Source organism: Euprymna scolopes, chromosome 4 (genome assembly GCF_053919585.1).
Source record: "Euprymna scolopes isolate OS-2025 chromosome 4, ASM5391958v1, whole genome shotgun sequence".
Taxonomy (NCBI): domain Eukaryota; kingdom Metazoa; phylum Mollusca; class Cephalopoda; order Sepiida; family Sepiolidae; genus Euprymna; species Euprymna scolopes.
In genome coordinates, this window is record NC_136485.1 from 159,793,241 (window position 1) to 159,814,252 (window position 21,012).

The window sequence follows — 21,012 nt, forward strand, 5'->3', positions numbered from 1 at the left end:
TTATAATTGGAAACTATTTATTGCTGCTAGTTTTATATATTATATATTTGATATGAAATTATCAAACAATGTTTGTTCTTAGCCTGTATTTAATCATTTATCACTCTTTTATAATGCATTGATTATAGATTTAATAAAGATTATTTAACACTATTAGATTTATATCATTTTTAGAGGAAATGTTTAAAAATTTTCATTTTTGTTGACAAGCTGGACAGATCTGATTGCAAAAAGTCAAATGAATTTTGAATCTTTGTGGAATTGTCATATTTTCGTAATTTCGGAGAGACTGACAATGTCCTTGTAACCTCATCCCTTTTCGATCCGTTTCTAAACTTTTCAAACCTACTCCCAAGATGGAGAAAAAAAACAAGTATGTATGAAATAGACAACCAAACTTACGTCGAGGTGACACTTTCTGTAACCTACTGCCTCACCAGCTCTACAACATGACAAGTTTCGATATATTTTTTATTTTTATTATTTTAAACTAAAATATATTTGCAGTCAGTAACTGACGGCAGCAAGGTTCTCATCCTCTTATCCACCCTGACCTTAACCCTACCTGTCAAAATGTTTCACGCGATATCATTTCTTAAACTTGTTGTTATTCCATGTGTGGACACTCCAATTTTGCCCCAACGTGACTGCAAAATGTGTTTTGATTGATACCCTTTTATGACAGGATTTGTATCTTTGACCTGACAGGTGACCATAGCCATGCAAGATGGTGGAAAATAAGTCAACCTTATCTGACGCCATCATTGTTTATTATTCATCTTTTTTTTATAAATATGATCATCTTCTGAGTAAATCAAATTCTCATTTATATCAGTCAAATATAAAGGAGATAAGTTGCAGAACATATTATCATACCAAAAATGATGGAAAAAATGTTACTTCTGCATTTTATGCACCACGATATTTTTAAATAGGATTTTTCTTGTTAAATTCAATTTTGAGATATCCTTTGCTTATTTTGTTGCTTGAATGTACAGAGTAGTAAACAAATCCTAGATCACCCTATGTAAAGAACGGCTTTCTAAATAACTAGGTCGTTATTTCAGTATTGTTCGTAAACTAAAGAAGTACTAAAAAAGGGAGTTTCTATCAGTGTTTGCACGAGTTCTCATATTCAAATAAGATTTCTTGAATCGTTGAAGTTGATAAAAAAGAAAACAAGAGAGAAAATTTTAAAACGGAAAATGAAAGAGTAAAAGACGTATGAATCGATATATAAAAAGCAGAAAGGAGAGAAAAATAGAGTCGTTTTTCTCAATAACCTGAAAATATTTTAATAGATTTTTCGAGAAGTTTTTTATTTGATGACTTCTGTGGGATAGAGTAGATCTACATAAAATGTTATAAGGAAGTACAATGTTTTGTGTATTAATTTTTAGTATTTGTTTCATCAGTGTTAAGTACGTTAGTAGAGCTAGGTAGTAAGAATCTTCACGTTTCATCCAAGTTTGATGATTCTCTACTGGGATGAAACGTGGGAGATTATGTGTAGTTTGATTGATGTATATTTTTATAACTATATATATATATATATATATATATATATATATATATATATATATATATATATATATATATATATATATATATATATTAAATGGTTGTATCGATCGGTTTCCCAGATGTGATTTCAATGAAACTCGTGTGATTATTAAAGAGTGCTGAATAAAATAAATAAATAAATAAAGCTTATGAATAAAAAAATGAAGTCCTTACCAGAAAAGAAAAACAGCCATAAAAACCTAAGATAGGGAAGTAGGGACGATAAGACGATATAATATTACCTCAAATCAAAGGGGAAATATAGGCCAATAAACAACCGCCAAGTAAAAAGAATACCCACACCTCCCCATGATACTTCCTCTCCTCCTTAACTTCTTCACCCTTCCATTACCACACCACCTCTCCAAATCCCTACTGCTTACATTCACAAAGTATACAGCCCATATTCTTCCAGAACGTGAGCCAGACTCAAATATTTCATAAAACTAATGTAATTTTGATTCCCGGTTAAATATCGGTTTTGGTCTGATGAAGTGTTATCCTTTAATTGGGATTTCACTAAAACATGTATGCACATATGTAACCAATAATATTTGTATAATAAGCAGAATGAACACATGAAGAAATATCAGAGATTTGTTGAATCAACAGAGAATGAGGAATGGCAAGAGATATACATAGATAGCTGATAGAAAGACACGAGTTACTTGTTAAGTTAATTTTAAATTTATGACTGATTGGCAGAATTATAAAGAAATCTTTTTAAACGTACATACTAATGTTTATAATCTCATATGATTATCCAGGCATTAATCCGCCTATTACATGAGATGGATTTCAAAAAATGCCTTTCTAAATTTTACTATTGGTTACAAATTCATTTAGTTTATTGTTTAAATAGTGGAAAAAAACTGTGCTGTTTTTATCTTGATTATGCAATTTACAAAAGAAATATAGAAATTTATTAGTGGACCATTATCCTGTGATAACTTGGAAAAGATACGAATACATAATTTCTCTTTAACATTATATATATATATATATATATATATATATATATATATATATATATATATATATATATATAACAGTGGAAATATGTATATATTGAATTGTTACCAGCTTCCTTGGATTTATTACAATACGCGTTGGATCTTTTTACCTGCCGAATACCTAGAGCTTCCATTACAGGATTTAACATACACTTTCGATTTGAAGATCATTATCTTTTTTTTTCTTCTTTTTTTTTGCTGCATCTGTATCCAGTTTCCTTTATTCTATGTAGTTAAAATGATTTAAAAACTTTAAAAACATTTAATTTAATTTTCTATGTTTACTACTTTTAGCAAACCAGCAAATCAGGTGCAAACCTTTATAATATTTGCTAATATTTTTCCTCCGAGGAAATGTATAAACATCGAAAACTCACGGGTTAAGGAAATATATTTTAGTATACTGTATTCTTTGTCTTGCATACAATAACGTTTCTATATTTGAAATTTAACTTTTTCAAACCACAAGTTTTAAATTCTTAAATTATATATATATATATATATATATATATATATATATATATATATATATATATGCATGTGTGTGTGTGTGTGTGTGTGTGCGTGTGTTTGTTCGTCCGGCGTTACCTTGACGTAAAATATGCAGAAATATTATATTTTAATTCATACAGAAACTGAGACAGGTGCATAGGAGTATTATGTTTTTACTAAACCGTTCACTTCTTGTAAGTAAAAAAGAAGCAATATTCGATCTGATTATATATAAATATATAATATTTATATATTATATGCAATATTCGATATGATTATATATAAATATATAATATTTATATATTATATGCATGTATAATATATATATATATATATATACATACATATATTATACACATATATAATATATATATATATATACATATGATATATATACATTATATGCATATATGTTTATAATATAGATATATGTATATAATATATATACATATATAATATATATAATATATATAATATATATATATAATATTCATGTTATATATACATATATTATATATATACATATATATGTATATATTATAATATATATAATATATATAATATGTACATATATATTATATATAATAAATAATATATAATACACACACACACACGCATATATATATATATATATATATATATATATATATATATAGATATATATATATATATATATACTTTGAAGAAACAGAAAACCAAAGAACTAATCTGTCTGACCGATTTCACAATGACGGTATAAAACGGAAACATAGGCTTCATTGGTAGCTTTAAGATGAGATTTTCACAGAATCTGAAACTATGGAAATTACAGCGATCAATGTTAAACGAAATTCTGCAGAAAAATGTTACATATAATGAAACAATTTATTTTTCCATGTTCTAATAAGACTGTGCACTGCAATCTCTATGTTTTTACTGTGAGATCCCGATGGAGGCATAAATAAATCAACTTCTGTGATTCATATTTTTTTACCATTATTTTCTCACAAGTGCATAGAGCTGAAAACGTCTAGAATGCAGCCCAGCACGCCTAAATTTAAACATGCAATGTTTCTTGGTGCTTAGAAATAACAATTCCCATTTTGTTTTATATTCATAAATTTTGAGAGAAAGATCCAGCAATCTGATTGGAAATACACAGCTTATTATATTTCTAATAATTCCATTTTTTGTCCTTAGTGTAATTTTTTATGTTATGTTGGTCACGTTTCCTACTAATTTTGTTATTATTATTTTCTTTTGCTGCTTACATTAAATACTTTATTATTATATGCTTTAATTATTATCTCTAAGTTTTCACAGCAAGTATAGGACAGTGTCAAGTTGTTTTTATGAAAGATTTTATAAAATAGGTTTGAGGAAGTGTTTTTCGATGAGCTTTGGGAATTTCTTGCTTTTAAAATTTCGTTATGGGGTGGCGTATACCAAATTATATTTCTTTTTCGTCTCTATTTAGTCATATAACTACCGGTGTTCTGTTATTTCTATTTGATTTCGATGTTATGGTATCCACTATTATTTTTAGCGCTGTGTTGTAGATGTTGCCTGATTTCATAAATACACACTGATCTTTATTATAGAGTGGAAGCTCGATGTATATATATATATATAGAAAAAGGGTGAAAGAGAGAGAGAGAGAGAAAGAGAGAGAGAGAGAGAGAGATAGAGAGACTGAGAATATGTTAGATATATTTTACCAGCTAATATTCATTCATATATTTTACAAGCTAATATTTCTTCATAGATGTTTGATAAGATAGAAAGATCATTAGATGAAGTTAAAAACAGACAACTCTCAATTATCCCGGTTTCAATTACCTAAACAAGTGATAAGGTGAAATTCAATTTAATCTTGTTCCCCCATCACTCACAAAAAAGGGAAAGTTAATTTAGCATTTATTCAGTAAACTGGAAAACCCATTGTTAAAACTCATTTGTCTTGCAGGGTGTTTTTGTTATTATCTTTCCTTTTTGGTCAGTTGACTCATTCAGTTTGAGAATTGAAAAGTATCTGTTTATTAGAAAGATGCCTCACATTCAATTTTGTCAAGACTTGTTTAGGACTTTTGCAGTCAAACAACTTAGTCGACAAAGGAATTTCTTTTGCTGTGATGGATATGTTATATAAGTAGAAGGTTTCTTTCTGTTTTTTTCTTTAACTATTGTTTCCCAAACAAGGTATATTGACACTAAGAGGATTCTGGGATAACGACCAGATTTATAAGCAGGTAGCCAGTATGGAGAGTTTGGAAGCAAGATGCTTGTTCACATTATATTATAATTTTTGCATGTTGATACAGCCAGGAAAACAGTGCACAATGAGAGGATTTAAATATGAATTGGTCTGTTAGACTAGAAAATTTTCTGTCATCTAGAGAGGAAAAAAATGGGATTTAGTTGGTTGGGTTGGAAGTATTTACATTGAGATAAGCACAAATACAGTAAGTTCATCAAAGTATATTGAGTAAAAGTCACATTCAATGCTGCTAAGACTAAGCTTGTTTCCTTCAATAACTACAAGAAACCTTCTCTACCACCAATAGCAATGGCCAAGAACACATTACCTGAAAGTACTTCTTTTAAACTCCTCGGCCTAACGTTTACAGGGAATATGAACTGGAATAGATACATTGAGAGCATTGCCAAGGCTGCTGCAAGGAAGGTTGGCTCCCTCTACCGTGCTAGAAAACTACTTACGCCTGACAGTATCCTCTACCTCTATAAGGCAACCATTCGCCCATGTATGGAGTACTGTTGTCACATCTGGGCTGGTGCATCTGCTTCCTGTCTCTCGCTCCTGGACAGGGTTCAAAAGAGAGTCGCCAACCTGATAGGTCCTGAACTGTCATCTAGGCTTCAGCCTCTGTCCCATCGACGAGATGTTGCATCCCTCTGCCTGTTCTACAAATACTTCAATGGTGAATGCTCTGACGAACTGCAAACACTTGTACCTCCCCAACGTAACTACCCCCAACAAACCCGACAAGCTACTAAGTCTCATCCCTTTACAGTAGAGATCCCTAGGTGCAAGAAAGCCTTTTACTCCAATATTTTCTTCCCCAGAACTGCTGGTCTTTGGAACTCCATTCCGGGATTCTGCTTTCCCAACTGCACTGATATGCAGAAGTTCAAGTGTAATGTTAACAAACATCTTTCTACTCATCCCCCTTCATAATGACCCCGCTAATTAAGTCCTTGATAGTAGCCTCCTGCTTCAAAGTGACACTGTGCCTTGTTTGGGGTGAAAATTGAATTTAAAAAATTAAAAAAAAAAAGTGTTTGTAAAATGATTACAGGGATGTAATACTGCAGTGATGCGACAGGGGCTTCAGCTAGGCAAACAATGATCTCTTGATGATTTTCATGGTACTTTTTAGAAATAGTTATCCAAAAAAAATTTCCATATTATACGTCAGAAATTTTACATTTCATTGGAGACTTTAGCAAACAAACAAATGTATGTTTAAGTTTTTTTTTTGTATTTTCCTTTAGCAAAAAAGTTATTAAATGAAATAAGCTATTAATTTTATTGTATTTTAGTGTATTCTGAAATGTGGTTCATACTTTCACACAATAAGAATGGAATTGTTTTTGTTGTTTTTGTTATCCAAACAATAACCCAACATTAACTTAACTCTAAATAAACCCTAACCTAAGTTTTTGTTTAGTTCGATTTAGATCGGTTCCTATTATGTACAAGCATTGTTTTTTTGGATGAGGGAGATTGGTTTTTGGTTATTTCGAAAAAAAAAATGGTTTTTTTTTAATTAGATGAAAAGTTGCAAAAGTAATACGCGTATCAAAAAATTATGTAAATATCAGAATCAAATATTTCTAAGTGACTGAAAAATGTCCACATCTTTTTATTTGTATATTGCACTAAAAGAGGTTAGCACGGCTTTCTTTATTCGTAATCAAAACTGCTTAGATCACGCATGCATCACAATTGCCAATCTATGTATACCCATTTTGCAAAAGCATCATTTTCTCTCTGGCTGGATACAGCAAGGAAAAGATTAAAAACCCTTATTGCATTCAACTCTTGATCCAGATTCTTGACTATGAATGGTTCTTGATTAAATCATCCCGCCTGATGGACGAGTGGTCTTATCTATCCGATTACATGCCTATCCTTGCTAAGTTAAACTTAAGTTATCCATATCATTTCGAAACTCAACCAACTGATTATATATATTAATTATTATATAACACCTATTATACCTATAATAATTAATCTGTACACTAGGAAAAATATGCTTCTTTTTGTTACACATTTGTGTTTGTATATATGATGAACGAACATATACTACACTGTCTTCTAAAGGAGGGGTTAGTGCATGGGAGAGTAGGATAACTTCACAGAATAGATACTACACTTCCCCAATATGAATGTCAGGAACATATACTACAGTGGTCCTCTGCCAAATAGTATCATGAAAATAGAACAGGTGCTACACTTTCCCCCTAAATTTAGTCTTGAAAGATAGTAATATTATAGTTTCAATTTCAGACTGATACAAATCTTGATTATCAATATATTAATACGATAGCATGTGTGTTATTTTGTGTGTAACACTTGCATCTTTTTTTCTCCCGAGTGACTGTTGTTTAATTGTTATGACTTTCCATCTCTTGTAATAAATAATTTTACCAAGAATTCTTCATAAGTTTTAGTTTCGGTATTGATTATAGCTGATTGCATTCAAGCCATCTATTTTTTAAAAATAATTTTACCAATAGGTTTCATAAGTTTTGGTTTCGGTTTTGGTTTCGATTATAACCGATGACACTCAATTTATATATATATATATATATATATATATATATATATATATATATATATATATTCTTCACAAGTTTTGGTTTCGATTTCGATTTAAGCTGATGCAACCAAATGATATTGATATATTTTTTTTAAATCACAATTTTATACTATATAACTATCGATAGAAAATTGACTCTATAATAATATATACAAAATCTGCATAGATTAAAATACCATATTTAAGCGTATTTTATGGCCGGGCTATCCCGGGCATCCCTGCTAGCTTTGATAAATACTTTTGCAGTTTTAACGAAAGAGCTACAATAATATCAGGGCGTCTTCATTTACACTGAACATCCATAGAATGCCAACATCAATATATATTACGTATGAAAGATATTTCTGTGGAATTTCTACAGGTTTCGCTAGTATGTATAATCAATCAAAAAAAAAAAAATAATAATAAAACACCCATTTTATTTCGATTCCACATCCAACACTTTAATATTTTTAAATGTCTAACAGCTATATGGCATTAAAAAGATCTCACTCATTCCACGGCAAAATGCTATATATACTTTGAATGCTTACGGTTTTTTTTTTTCGCTCTGAAATAGAACAGAGCCATCCGTTTCACATTAAAACACACAAGTGTATCTTCAAATATCGTAATGGTATTGTATTTTCTTCCAATGAATCATCGCGATGAAGTCTTGAAATAAAGAGGAAACGTTGATGAACATATAATTTTTTTTTTTCCTTTTTCATGTATATATATTACAGAAGTTCAAATCAACATACTAACTTAGGTTGAAGTGAAGTCGGTTAACCCAGGCGAAAAATTGCAGGGCTTTCTCATTACGTTTTTTCAACCTCAGACATCGGTTTATAATTAAGATCAAAGATATATAAACTTAAAATGTTTTATTTATGATATAATCTCTATCAAGGGATTATCATCATCTATTTTCTCATGAAGTCTGACCTGTTGGAGCAAAAAATCTGATTTTCGTACCTGATTTAAATGGAATTGATACCATTGTTAAAATATTTCTTTAAAAATGTTTATTCTCAAAATGTAAGAAAATTTTCCCCATTTTCAGACCAGCAAATGGTCGAATCAACGATTAGAAAAACATATTTACATCATCCCATGACTTCAGTCGTGTAAGCTCTATAATTCACATACTCGTTAACATTGCAGTCGCTGTTTTCTATAGCTTTGAAGTATTTTGGTACCGTACTTCTTCCAGACACTAAATAGCACACGGTTATATGAATGCTACGAATTCAACTTGAAACTTGATATTCCAGCTATTACATAATATAATATGATGTATTTTCCTGGAGTTCCCCTGGATGCAGTAAAATCATTTTTGTTTTTATTTTTTATTTGTTTCCAAATTTTTAAACTTATACAAAAAAGAAATGAAATTTTCCTAAGACAACTACTTTATATTCTTCAACTAAATATATAAGATATTTTCTCTTGCTGAATTGTATTCTTCTGTGCATAATTGATAAAAGTTAAAATTTTACTAATTATTCGCAGAGAAGTATATAATTTTGTAAATAGGCTGTAGCAAGGTATTTTATTATAATCCCAATAACATGGATCAACAATAACAAATGAAAATTGGCTACTCAGAATCGATGTTATATAAGTCCGCTTAAATGCTGTTCGGCTCAAGTTTAAAAATCTCACGAGATAGTTTTATATGTTACTATAAATATTGCTGAATATATTAAGATAGATATGAGATTATTTGGTAAAAGAAAAACCTGTCTTCGTTTTAAACAACTAAGTTTTCAGAAAAATAGATTTAAAAAAAAAATATCTTCATTATGGATGTTAACAGTAAGCTAATGATTGATCCCTCAGTGGTGATTTATTAAAATGCACTGATTTTCTGTATCAAATACAAGCTTGAATTATAATCAATATGATTCACCTTTAAAAGCACATCTAATTTTCTGTGTACTTTTTAAGTAGTTTGGAAGTTGTTGTCGTCACTTCTAAATTAAATAAGAGCAACTCTGAATCTCTCTACGTCGTCCTCGTTCGCAACATAAATTACTTTGCCACAAACTTGTTATCCCTATTTGATTGGAGACCACAAGAAGCCATTATCAGGAGAAAAGAAACCGGCAATCAGTAGAAACGAGTTCAGGAATCTTGAAGAATTGGGTTATTTTGGGAAAAAGGTCTTTCGATTTGATTTGGTGCTTATTTAACCCTTCCAACTGCCAGAAGCATCAAAATTGCATTTACTCTAAACGTATCAGCAAGCGGTTCCCGTAATAAATCACATCAATGAGGCGGAAAAGAGGCCAGATTGCTGAAGGCTCACAACTGTCTGCTTACCATTGCACTGGGGGGAAAACCACTGGATGAAGCATAACAACTTTATCAATAGACAAATTTAGTGCGGTTTTAGCTTTCACAAAAATGTCTGCCAGTGAACTCTATATCTGTTCACCGTATACCGTTTGTCTGTCTGTCCACCATATACTCTACATGTTTGTCTGTATATAAGATTCATATAAGCACAAAATTCAACAGATTTCTTTCTGCCTAATACCTCCGGTGTTACCAGATCAAGCTGTTTGGATATATCGATTTCCTGACTTTAATGCACCAAATATTAATATCATTTTTCATTCTTTTCTCTTTGCAAAACTCAATCATGTTCTGCAAAGCCAAAAATCAAAAACAATTTTTTGCTACAAAATAACCAAACCAAACATCATGAATAAATATTTGAAAATATAAACAACTTGGAACAGAAAAACTCTTTTTTTTTTCTAAAATACTTGATTCGGTATTAAATGGTCCCCCCAAAATTGATACGCCATAAAGCAAAAGCAACCCTTTTATAACCATACCCTGTACAAAGGTGATACAAAATATAATTTCTAGTCACTTTGATAAAGTTTCTTTTAATAAAAGAAACAATATATTAGTCAAATATGTCTTGTATTAGGAAATGTCTTCTATATTTTGTGGTTGTTTAATCGTCTGTGAATATATCTTTTATATTTTTGTATATTCCATTGTCTGTCTGTGTAAATGAATACAGTACGTACTTAGCATATTACACCAGGTGTCATAGTGCAGATCTTATTTAATGTATTTATAGTGAAAAGATGTATTGTTATGAGCTTGATTTTTTAACTGCCATGTTTCTTTTTTTACATTTGGTTCAGATAAATACTAGCAAGTGAACCCACTTAGACATTACTTCCTCTTGCAGAATAGGGGACGGGGTTATTGTCAATTGTTTGTGCTATCCCTACAGAGACATGTTCTCAGCTATTTTTTATTCGATCAAAACATTCCATCAGCGTTTTTTTTATCCTGTGGCCTTGTGCCAGATTTTTTCGAACTGGGAAGCCATTAAATTCATACTAATATTCAGAAAACTGGTACGACCATTTCATGTAAATACATATATATATATATGTTTTTAAATATTTGTAATTTGTTATTCTTTAGTAATCACCCTCGATCAAATATTACCCAAATATGCATTCAAATGTTTATTTGAATGTTACAATCTAATTTAAACCTAGCAATAATAGGGGCAACAACTGCTCACATACACAAGTAAAAGTTGAATTAATTATAATGACTATCAAAAATATACGACTAGAGAGAACATAATTTTGCTAGTATTTATCATGAAAGAACGTATACATTGCACCTAAAGAGAAGAAAGGTCTCAGGTCACGGGGACAGACACTATACTAGCCATTCAGCCTCCAAAAAGAGATAATGCCTGGGAGGATAGTATCAAGGCCACAGAACAGATAGTTCACTCCTTCTTCAAAAAGAGAGTAATGTCTATATGTGCCGTTGACTGTTGTTGAACATCGTTTATTCATTCATTCATCTATTTCAGGTGATCATTGTCGGCATTCGTTTCCTTGATATCTTTCTAATTAGAATTCTCTCCAGAAAGACACCGGGAATTTACAGGAGAGACCACATGAATGATGCCAACGTTCCTAAGTTAAATTGTTTGGAACGAACTGGATTCGAACCTGCACGCCCAGGTTGCCAGTCCATATCATTAATCACTTATGTCAACCGAAAAGATACTACATTACACCCCCCCAAAAAAAAAGAAAGAAAATCTGGAATTGAGAATTGACAGATAGTACACTAAACCTAAATAGAAATTAAATTGAATTGAGCAATAGAAGATATAGGAAATATAGTTTCAGCATCAAACATATACCAGATCTCAAGTAGTAGTAGATGCTATGTATATCAGTTTATTTTGTCTGTAACACCCCATTGATTAAGACACGAGAAGAAAATTCGAAATTTCTTTTTGTTCTAAGTAACAAATCGAATCCTGTCTTTGCAAGAAATCATTATTCTAAGCACGAGCATATTTAGATTAGTTGAGAAACCAAATATAAATGAAAATACTTAAATGAATAAAGTATACATTTAAATCTCATGGGTTTTTTTGTTTTTTTTTTTACACATTTTACTGTTATTTTACAATTGCCAAATCATGTTTTAATCATTAAAAGGTGATACAATTATTAATGAAGAAATTGATAAATATTTTAGACAGGAGATAAATGTAATAAAAAATCAATTGTGTAATAAAGCGACTCATTTCACCCAGAAAAATATGTTTACTTTATTTTTCAATAGTTTCTTCCCCAGAGCGGCTAGACTTTGGAACGCCATTCTGGGTTCCTGCTTTCCCAACTGTACTGACATGTAGAAGTTCAAGGGTAATGTGAACAGACATCTTGGTGCTCAACTCCCTGCATAGCAACCCTGCAACGTATGACCCCTATAGTAGCCCCCTACATCAAAGAAGTGGCACTGTGCCTTGTTTGGGGTGAAAATATAAAAAAAAGATCAATTGGTAGACCACGGAAGATGTGGCTTAAAAGCAAAGCTCACTCGCTGCATTATGAATACCAAAACAACATGAAGAAAAAGGAAGACATTTTTGCCATCAGAGAACAGACTTTTGAATTCCATCATCATAGGTATCTTTGTGAAATTTTAACTTCAATAAATAAATATTCTCTAAACGCCCAGTAAAAAAAAAAAAACCTTTAAAATACTCCAATGAAACTGAAAGCAGGTCATCTATATATTAATACGATAGCGTGTGTGTTATTTTCTGTATCACACTTAAATCCGGGTCGTTTAATTGTTATGTATTTCCATTTCTTGTCATAAATAATTTTACCAAGATTTCTTCATAAGTTTTGGTTTCAGTTTCGATTATAGCTGATGGCACTCCAGCAAGCTATTTTTTTTTTATAAATAATTTTATCAAGAATCCTGCATAAGTTTTAGTTTAGGTTTCGATTATGGCTGAAGGAACTCAAGTTATATATATATATATATATATATATATATATATATATATATATATATATATATATATATATTTGATGTTTTTATTTCGATTTCGATTCAAGCTAATGCACCCAAGTCATATGGATATATTTCTTTTCATTTTTGAAATTGCAACTTTATAATATATAAAAATCGATAGAATAATGACTCTATAATAATATATACGAAATCTGCAACAATTAAAATATCATATTTAAACGCACTTTACGACCGGGCTTCGCTGGGCTTCTGTACTAGCTTAGATAAATACTTTTGCAGTTTAATCAAAGAAACTACAATAATATCAGAGCGTCTCCATTTACACTGAACATCTATAGAAGAACTAGCATCAATATATTACATATGAATGAGTCTCCTGTGAAATCTCCGCAGGGCTCGCTAATATTTATTAATGTTTAATAGCTATTGTTAGAATTTCGCAAAAATTGAAAGCATTTGAATCTTTATAAAAGACTTCCGCCCTCTTTTTTCATTTTGGAGAAAATTAAATTAAAGTAAATAAAAGCCACAGTTTGTTCTATGAGGCGTAGCAGCTTTGTATTTTATATAAAATATGTACTAAATTTAAGAATAGCTGATTAATTAATTAAAGATTGAATCCTTTACTTATTAATACATATAAAAATACCTAAGCTTATATAAATAAACATTTTTATTAGTATTTCACCTCAAACAAGACACAGAGCCCCTTAGTTGTGAGGGGGTTACTATTTGGGACCAGATTTGCAGTGATACTATTTATGGAGTTAAGTAGCGAGATGTCTGTTCACATTACACTTGAATTTCTGCATGTCAGTACAGTTAGGGAAGCAGGGGCCTGGGACGGAAATCTAAGGTGTAGCAGCCTGATGGAAAAAGCTATTCGAGTAGGAGACTTTACAGCATCGAGGTATCTCTACAGTGTAGGGGTGGGATTTTGCTACTTGTCGGGTTTGTCGGGGTATTGTCATTGAGAGGGTACTAGTGCTCGGAGTTCTTCAGGGCCATTGCCATTGAAATTCTTATAAAACAGGCACAAGGATGACACGTTTTTGAACCTGTGATAGGAGCGAGAGACTAGTATCAGATGCATCAGCCCAGATATATTGGTTCAGAAACGAATATTTAAGAAAATTTATTTCTCTATATATTTATTTTACTTTTATCGTTTGTATAATTATAATTCTGATTAGATTCTTTTCTCTAGAGAAGAAAACTTTTAAAAATAATTTCTAAATGTTTCTGAATCTATTGTCTGCAAGTTCACACATCATAGAAAATGGTTACTGATTTGTAAATTCTTTGATTTCTTCTTATTATTATTAGATTGTAATATTCTCATGTTGACAAATTATTGTCCTTTCCAATTTATATTTATAGCACAAGTATCAGTATAAAAAGCGTTGTCATGTGATAAATGTGAACTTAATTTATATTTATTTTGCGATACACACTAAGAGAAATAAGATGCTGAAAGTAATTCTTCTGCACTGACAACTGCATCTCAGCAGTTTGCATTGTATTATACATGTTTGGCTGAAAACATTATATTATACATGTTTGGCTGAAAACATTATATTATACATGTTTGGCTGAAAATATTATATTATACATGTTTGGCTGGAAACATTATATTATATATGTTTGGCTGAAAACCGTAGAAAGAAATTTTTGAAGGCGATAAAGCAATTATTTCCAAAATATATATACACACACAATATATATATATATATATATATATATATATATATATATATATATATATATATATATATATATAAAAATAGGGATTAAAGAAACATTGAAGGATTTGTAAATATAAAAAGCTCAAAATATTGTGAGGAGCATAACCATATAAATCGATTTAAAAAAGATTTTAAAAAATATAAAGTATATATTTGTATATATGGATTTGTCACTTCAAAAAGGAAAAACATCAATATATATATATATATATATATATATATATATATATATATATATATAGAGAGAGAGAGAGAGAGAGAGAGAAAGGAGAGAGTGAGAACTAAAATGAAGGATGAGGAATAAAAGATATATGTAATATAATATATATCATCAGAGCATTAAGGAAAAGGTAAGGGGAAAATTTAGAAAAAAACTCTTTAGGCTATGGCATTTCGAAGCTAAATGCTTCTCATCAGAAGAGGAGAATGGTCAAAGTTATAGAAGATGCAAAAAAAAGAAAAAACTGGCTTAATCACATTTAGATATAAAATGTAAATGAAGTAATAGGATAAAATGGTAAATAATAATTAAAAGTATGTACAACATATAAGGGTCCAATTGGAGAGGTAGTATATATGTAGTTAATAGTAAAATAAAAATATAGGCCACTATGAAATAATGGGGAGCACTAACAATAGAAACGGAGAGCAAACAATAGAAGAGTAAAAGATAAATTAAGGAAAATAGAAAAGAAAGTGGATAAAAAAGGAGAAGAGACAGAAACAACAAACTAGGAATACAAAAATACATATATAAAGAGATAAAAAAATAGATAAAAATAAAATATATATAAAGAGATAAAAAATAGATAAAAATAAAAAATATATATAAAGAGATAAGAAATAGAAAAAATAAAAAATATATATAGAGATAAAAAATAGATAAAAATAAAATATATATAAAGTGATAAAAAAATAGATAAAAATAAAAAATATATAGAGAGATAAAAAATAGATAAAAATAAAATATATATAAAGAGATAAAAAATAGGTAAAAATAAAAAATATATAAAGAGATAAAAAAATAGATAAAAATAAAAACTATATAAATAAATAAAAAAGATAAAAATAAAAAATAAAACAATCTAAAAGTGGAGAAAAATGGGGTTAGAAAAATGAGATTAGAAAAAATTCTAAAAAGTTTAAAATAAGTTTATAAATAATAATAATAATAATAATAATAATAATAATAATAATAATAATAATAATAATAATAATAATGTAATACCAATAAAATAGAATAAAATAATAAAATGATACAGGTTTCAGTGAAGTCTTTAGTTTAGGGTTCTGGAAAGCGAGGAATATGGCAATTGTCACAAATTTAAAATGTAAACAATTTGTGGAGCCTCAAGTCTTAGTATAATCCTCGTAAATCCGGAATGAATTTGTACAGTATAGAATAATCCTTAGAATACCGTTATAATAGAAATGATGTGAAAATGGAAAGATTCAGGTAGGAATTCTCAAAATTAGAAGTAAATTAGTGGAATTCCAAGCATTAGTTGATTTCAATCCTGTCAAGTTAAAGAACAAATGTCGGTGGACAACCATACTTACCGAGCACATTCCACAAAATATCCTTACTTACTATGTATATATATATATATATATATATATATATATATATATATATATATATATATATATATATACTTACTTAATCATCCACCATTCACTATGCATTTCTCACAATGGCATAGCTAGAAAATGGTACTATTATTTAGGACAAGAAGGAGAAAGACGAACCGTTAGTAGTAGTTTGTGTCCCCAATGGTGCCATGTTAAACAGAGCTGAGAGGGAAAAGATACTGAACTACTAAGCTTTATTGTAAAACTGGAATTTTAGGAAGATCTCTATCATTCCTATAATCATAGGAGCATCCTGATTCACGAAAAAGAATTTCAAAAACTACCTGGTAAATATACCCGGTGAACCGACTGCAAGTTATGCAACCAATGACACATAAAGGGACATTAAACTCTTTTAAAAATTTCTCGATAGCAATGTATGAAATGGTGACTGAACGCCTGGCATCCAATAGGATACGCCACCATGCATTTGATATATAGGTGCATTTAAAATGTGTATGTGTGTATGCCTTTAAAATGTGTATGCATGTATGCCTTTAAAATGTGTATGCGTTTAAAATGTGCATGCGTTTAAAATGTGTATGCGTGTATGCCTTTAAAATGTGTATGCCTGTATGCCTTTAAAATGTGTATGCGTTTAAAATGTGTATGCGTTTAAAATGTGTATGCCTGTATGCCTTTAAAATGTGTATGCGTGTATGCCTTTAAAATGTGTATGCGTTTAAAATGTGTATGCATGTATGCCTTTAAAATGTGTATGCGTGTATGCCTTTAAAATGTGTATGCGTGTATGCCTTTAAAATGTGTATGCGTTTAAAATGTGTATGCGTTTACAATGTGTATGCCTGTATGCCTTTAAAATGTGTATGCATGTATGCGTTTAAAATGTGTATGCGTGTATGCGTTTAAAATGTGTATGCGTGTATGCGTTTAAAATGTGTATGCGTTTAAAATGTGAATGCGTTTAAAATGTGTATGCGTGTATGCCTTTAAAATGTGTATGCATGTATGCCTTTAAAATGTGTGCGTTTAAAATGTGTATGCATTTAAAATGTGTATGCGTGTATGCGTTTAAAATGTGTATGCGTGTATGCCTTTAAAATGTGTATGCATGTATGCCTTTAAAATGTGTATGCATTTAAAATGTGTATGCGTTTAAAAAGTATATGCGTGTATGCCTTTAAAATGTGTATGCATTATGCCTTTAAAATATGTATGCGTTTAAAATGTGTATGCGTTTAAAATGTGTATGCCTTTAAAATGTGTATGCGTGTATGCCTTTAAAATGTGTATGCGTGTATGCATAGGTAGAGTTGTTTAATACGAACAATTCATGCAGTACATATTTTCATTTTATAAACCGACAGATTGCATTTATTAATATCTTTAAAAATCATGGTATTAAAATAGATATTGCAGATTTGATATTATGTTTCGGAATTTTTTTAGATGAGGATCGATAACTTGTATTAGTTGGATTATTCAGGCTACTATTTTAATCTTTGTTGTTATTTTCACAACGTTTTGATCGATGTTAACTTCGACCTTCTTCACGTATATTAACTCGCGAACGTATGGAAGGATCCGGTTTGAGTTTCTTTAACGTTTTCTAAGTTTGTCATGAGGCCTCGCAAGTTGGAAAATGGACATTTAAAGGTCAGAGATTACACCGGCTGAAACGGCGGAGGAATAACAACTTAGATAAGAGTAGTATTTCGAACAATCTAAAAAATACACAGATTTGGTGTACACAGTTTATTGGAATTAACTTTCAACTAAGTGTATAAGTTACAGAAAATTCTGGCTTCCATCCTTGCGGCTAAGAAGCCCCGAATGTGAGTGTAATCTTGTTTCCTACAGGAAGAAAGAACAGATTTTGCGTAGCCTATGAATGTTTTCCGTCTGGCGATGATGATGATGATGATGATGATGATGATGATGATGATGATGATGATTTTAGCTCTGCTTCAATAATGACCTTAGATGACCTTTAGTGTAAACTTGTAATCAATAAAATATAAGATCAGATTGTGTGTGCAAAAATAACCGTTTGTTATATATTTTTTATACTAATGGTTTATCATTTATTAAGGTCATGAGCCACTCGAGTATAAAGGGTAGTGAGGTTTTCATTTGGTTAATGGAACAGTATTGTGAAAGGAGTGAGAACTATGATTAATTCACAGGACATTTTGACATATATTCGTGGACTTGAAAATAACCACGTTGTTGTCTATAAATAAAGTCTGTTCATGCAAGTTCCATTTGATTTTAGGCATACACAGCAAGAAGAAAGTATTCTTTACTGTGATGGAAACAATACAAGTTTTTGGTAAGAAAATCTTTGGTGGTGGGAAACAATCATTATATGATGCTATTAAGTTTCATATACAAACATATTTTAATGGAATGTCTTCCAAAAAACTCAAAGCAATGGTAGCCTTTCAACCTAAATACCTCCAACGAAACCAACAAACAACAAAATCCCACCCCATTCACTGTAGAAGTCCCCAGATGCTGGAAAGTTTTCTACTTTAATATTTTCTTCTCTCGAACTGCTAGACTTTGTAATTCCTGCAATGGTTCCTGCTTCCCTGGCTGTACCAACATGCAGAAATCTAAGTATAATGTGAACAGACATCTTATTAATCAACTCCTTACTTAAAGTGCCCCTAATTTACTGTATCCTCTTATGTCTCAGTTGCGATGTGGGTTGTTTAGGGAGAGTATGTGTCAAAAAATGAGTTCTCTTCTCATGAGACTCCCAGTACTAAGAATTAGTATATTTTAGACATGGGTCTTAATATATTTTAATGGGTCCCTTTGACAGCGAGCAAGCAGAAATTAGCTAGTAAATATATACATATTAGAAATTTAAGTCAAAATATATAGATAGATGTGTTGAAAGTAGGTTTTGCCTATTGGATCGAAGAGGGGCGAGGCAGATGGTTGGTGAATGACAGGCAGATTGTGAGATCACATCAAAAAGTTGCCACCTGCAGTACTGGACCTCGACTCGTGAGAATGATATCACGTTTTGCTAGGATGAGATGTAGAAAGAGTTTTCAGTTTTTTTGTTTTTCTTGGGAGCGAGAGAACATACACATGTTTTAAGATGTAACAATCGAATTGCAAGACCCCCCCCCCAAAAAAAAGAGATGAGGGGCTGGCAAGTACAACTTGGCGACATGTTTCCAAACCACAAGTTGAGGTTCCTTTTATTATTATCTTCAGTATTTTTAAAATGATAAACAGATCCCCTTACCTCCCAATAATCCAAGTAAATTATAAAAGCAAATTTAATAGTTGTTTGATTTGTTGTTTTAAGGCATATCATTCGTTTTTTTGGATTATTTAATGCTGAATCCATTAATTTTGAAAAAAAAAATTATGCTTCATGTTCTTTATATCTTTAAATATTTATTTGTAGAGTTTGGTTTGGTTGTTTTGTATTACGACATATCTACCCTCTTCAGATTATTTAATGTTTTATGCTTCAGATTCTTTATATTATCAAATATTTATTCATGGGTGTTTGGTTTGATTTGGTTGTTTTATAGAGGAGAATTACTATTTTGGGAGGGGGGTGCAGAACATAAATGTATTTTGCAAACAATAACATCAGTGCTTGGTGCATTTTAGGTCAAGAAGCCATTATCTTCAGACAACCTAATCTGGTAACACCAAGAAATAATACAAATAATCAAAACTCGTCTCAAACATTCCGAAACCCAAGATTCATCAAAGGAATAATGTTATAATTAAAGTTTAACTGATCATAAGGTATATATGATTTTTTTATGTAAGTTTTGAACAACTATTACGTGCGTTTATTGTTGAATAAGTGTATGAATGACAGTCGAGTTGTGACAGACATTTCTTTTCAGAAGAAACAAAAATGGCGACTGAAAAGATAAGAAGCTTTGGATTAAGGTTAAATCTATCCATCTGAGATGTACTGACACAAATCTAGTGTTTTCTGTCTTCATCAATATCAGATGATTAAACAAGTATCGCAATCAGTCCAACAATGGTCTTAGATGTTTTTTTTTCTTTCTAATTCTTAGATTAATATATCTATGTTTTCTTGACAGAAAATCATTTTCTCTGCTAGACATCCAGATATATTTAAAAGAAACTTGAAGGTGGTTTTGTAACCTTGCCAAAGAAAAGAACTATAGAAACACAAATTAATTTGGATACCAACAGAGTAATTTCGGAGCCATGCAGCTTACTGATTTATTATAACACAAACAAAGCCGGTATTGCCCAGGAACTATTACTTATGAAAAGAAAGTCCTTTGTTTTACTTTCGAGAACCAGTGACTTTTGCTTTCTATATCTTGTCCTTACATTGCATGAGTAATGCTTCTTAAAAAGTGAATAAGTATTGCTGTTTTATAGCTTGTGTTTTGATTGGGTGGAGATTCTCAGTCGTCTCACACAAGTAGTATTCTGGATTAT